Source organism: Salmo salar, chromosome ssa16 (assembly GCF_905237065.1).
Source record: "Salmo salar chromosome ssa16, Ssal_v3.1, whole genome shotgun sequence".
Classification (NCBI taxonomy): Eukaryota; Metazoa; Chordata; class Actinopteri; order Salmoniformes; family Salmonidae; genus Salmo; species Salmo salar.
Window position 1 is genome coordinate 51,512,657 of NC_059457.1, and position 4,005 is coordinate 51,516,661.

Genomic DNA, 4,005 nt, shown 5'->3' on the forward strand with positions numbered 1-4,005 from the left:
GTAAGTTGAACTCAAAATCAATGAAAAGTCATTATTACCAACTAAAATGTTTAAGTTATGATAACAAATGAACTTCTTTCATGCTCTACTGCAGGTTGATTGTTTGGAATTGTTTTTAATATCTGTGTTTTTTCACGGACATTGAGTGATTGATTGATTAAATGTTAGGCTCTTCAAAGATAAATACTTTTTTTCTAAACTAATGCAATCATCCAATCAGCACCCGTTACTGAAATGGTTGTTCCAGTTGAAATGTCTTAGATAGTTTCCTTCCACTTTTTTTAAACTCGGGCAGCCATTATGAGTACAGGTTGCAGTTGGATAGCCTAATGCTGACTATTTTCCATTAGGAATTACACAACACTTTGCAAGCCAGTATAATGTGATCCACAGTTACGGTTGCACAATTCAGGTAGGTTTTCCAGAAATCCTGGTTGGAAGATTACTCGGAAACATTTTGAGGAAGTGTGTTGAATTTCGCAACCCATAAAACCCTGCGTTTTAATAATGTAGACAATGGTAGAGCACAGTGTAGAATTTGCCAAAACAAAATCTCATATAAAGCCGGTTCTACACACAACCTACAGCGGCATATGTGAACTGTGCACCCAACTGTGAAGCTAGCTGTAGCGGAGCTTCGAGAAACCAGCGGGCCTGCTAGTGATGGTGGTGGAGCCAGCACCTCCACACGTGGAGATGTATCCACTCAGTCCAGTAGGCCTGCTAGTGATAGTGGTGGAGCCAGCACCTCCACACGTGGTGATGTATCCACTCAGTCCAGTAGGCCTGCTAGTGATAGTGGTGGAGCCGGTATCCACTCAGTCCAGTAGGCCTGCTAGTGATAGTGGTGGAGCCAGCACCTCCACACGTGGTGATGTATCCACTCAGTCCAGTAGGCCTGCTAGTGATAGTGGTGGAGCCGGTATCCACTCAGTCCAGTAGGCCTGCTAGTGATAGTGGTGGAGCCAGCACCTCCACACGTGGAGATGTATCCACTCAGTCCAGTAGGCCTGCTACTCCGCGACCCACAGCAACGCAGTCTTCTATGGACCAGTGTATCCCAAAGTCTATGTCTGTAGCAAAACAAGGCCAAATTGATATTGCATTGGCTAAAATGATTGCCACCGATTTCCAGCCATTTTCGATCGTGGAGGACAGAGGTTTTAGAAATTATAGCAATAGTCTAAATCCAAAGTACACAATTCCAAGCAGGAAAACCCTTTCAAAATCACTTATTCCACAACTGTATGAGAGCACACAGGCTTCAGTGCTGCTGGTTATAACATGGCAATAAAGAAGAGAGAGGAAAGAGGAACCAGTTTAATGTTTTAAGTGGGATGCTGCAGTTTTGTATATTGTTATTTACTTTTCTTTGATATGGTGCAATATTCTATTATTATGTTGTTCAGATTGTATTCGTTTTGAATTGTTACATTTATATGCACTTTGTTTATATACATTAAAAAAGTTATACTTTAAATGCAAACGTTTAATAGCATTATTTTTCATAACAAACCAATGCATTTTTAAATACATTCTGGTTAAGGTAGAGTATGATTTTATTTAATAATTTAATTAGAATTGTTTTAACACCAATCATAGTCAAACTATTTGACTTGAAAAAAGACAAAACATTTTTTTTTTAAAGAGCCATTTGGGAGCCAAAAGAGCCGGCTTTCTTGGTGAGTTGAGCCGAACAAGCTGAAAAGAGCCTGAATGCCCATCAATATAATGAATTCAACAAGCATGTCTCTGTCGCTAACGAATACAGTCATGAATGGTAACTCTACAATTCAAAAGAAAAGGCAAGGCACTATGGGAAAGTATTGGAAGCGTGGCTTAAATGTGTTAAATGTAAGTATACCTTAACCTGTTAGGGCTAGGGGGCAGTATTGACACGGCCGGATAAAAAACGTACCCGATTTAATCTGGTTACTACTCCTGCCCAGTAACTAGAATATGCATATAATTATTGGCTTTGGATAGAAAACACCCTAAAGTTTCTAAAACTGTTTGAATGGTGTCTGTGAGTATAACAGAACTCATATGGCAGGCAAAAACCTGAGAAGATTCTGAACAGGAAGTGGCCTGTCTGACAAGTTGTTGTTCATCTTGGCTCTTTTTATTGAAGACTGAGGATCTTTGCTGTAACGTGACACTTCCTACGGCTCCCATAGGCTCTCAGAGCCCGGGGAAAAGCTGAATGATATCGAGGCAGCCCCAGGCTGAAACACATTATCGCGTTTGGCAAGTGGCTGGTCAGAGTACTCTGAGACTCAGGCTCGTGCACAAGGGCACGAGATGTTTTTATTTTCACTCTCTTTGTACGTATACACGCTTTCCCGGTCGGAATATTATCGCTTTTTTACGAGAAAAATGACATAAAAATAGATTTTAAACAGCGGTTGACATGCTTCGAAGTACGGTACTGGAATATTTAGAATTTTTTGGTCACGAAATGCGCCATGCTCGTCACCCTTATTTACCCTTTCGGATAGTGTCTTGCTAGCATAACAAAACGCCGCTATTTGGATATAACAATGGATTGTTTGGACCAAACCAACATTTGTTATTGAAGTAGAAGTCCTGGGAGTGCATTCTGACGAAGAACAGCAAAGGTAATAACATTTTTCTTATAGTAAATCTGACTTTGGTGAGTGCTAAACTTGCTGGGTGTCTAAATAGCTAGCCCTGTGATGCCGGGCTATCTACTTAGAGTATTGCAAAATGTGCTTTCACCGAAAAGCTATTTTAAAATCGGACATATCGAGTGCATAGAGGAGTTCTGTATCTATAATTCTTAAAATAATTGTTATGTTTTTTTGTGAACGTTTATCGTGAGTAATTTAGTAATTCACCGGCAGTGTTCGGTCGGAATGCTAGTCACATGCTAGTCACATGCTAATGTAAAAAGCTGTTTTTTGATATAAATATGAACTTGATTGAACAAAACATGCATGTATTGTATAACATAATGTCCTAGGGTTGTAACCTGATGAAGATCAAAGGTTAGTGCTGCATTTAGCTGTGGTTTGGGTTTATGTGACATTATATGCTAGCTTGAAAAATGGGTGTCTGATTATTTCTGGCTGGGTACTCTGCTGACATAATCTAATGTTTTGCTTTCGTTGTAAAGCCTTTTGAAATCGGACAGTGTGGTTAGATTAACGAGAGTCTTGTCTTTAAATTGGTGTAAAATAGTCATATGTTTGAAAAATTGAAGTTTTTGCATTTTTGAGGTATTTGAATATCGCGCCACGGGATTACACTGGCTGTTGAGTAGGTGGGACGCAAGCGTCCCACCTAGCCCATAGAGGTTAAAAAAATATATATTTGTATTAATCATATGAAGGTAGTACTGCTAACTTCAGCTAATTAAGTTTTTTTTTTTTAGGTAATCGGTTTCCTCAAAATGTTTGAGTAGCCAGAACTTATCTGGTTTTACAGTGTAGGTATTAGTGTGTGGGTAGAGTCCAGTGTGTGTGTATAGAGTCAGTGCAAGAGAGTTAGTGCAAAAAAGGGTTAATGCAAGTAGTCCAGGTAGCCATTTAATGAGCTATTTAGCAGTCTTGTTTATCAGTTGGGGGTAGAAGCTGTTTAGGGTCCTGTTGGTTCCAGACTTGGTGCACCGGTACCGCTTGCTGTGCCGTAACAGAGAGAAGAGTCAATGGCTTGGGTGACTGGAGTCTTTGACACATTTTTGGGCCTTACTCTAACACCGCCTGGTATATACCGCTTGCTGTGCCGTAGCAGAGAGAAGAGTCCATGGCTGGGTTGCCTTATGGCTTAAACAGACATTACATTATAAAAATACATGAAGTTACACATGTAAGTGTAACTTCATAATAACATTCATGATTATGCATTAATAAATGACTAATAAACTATTAATAAATATGCATTTCATTATTTATAAACATTTAGCTATAATGATTATAAGCCTTACAATTCATAGGCATTTATACACATTTACAAACATTTATAAGCTCACAGTTACCAATCTAA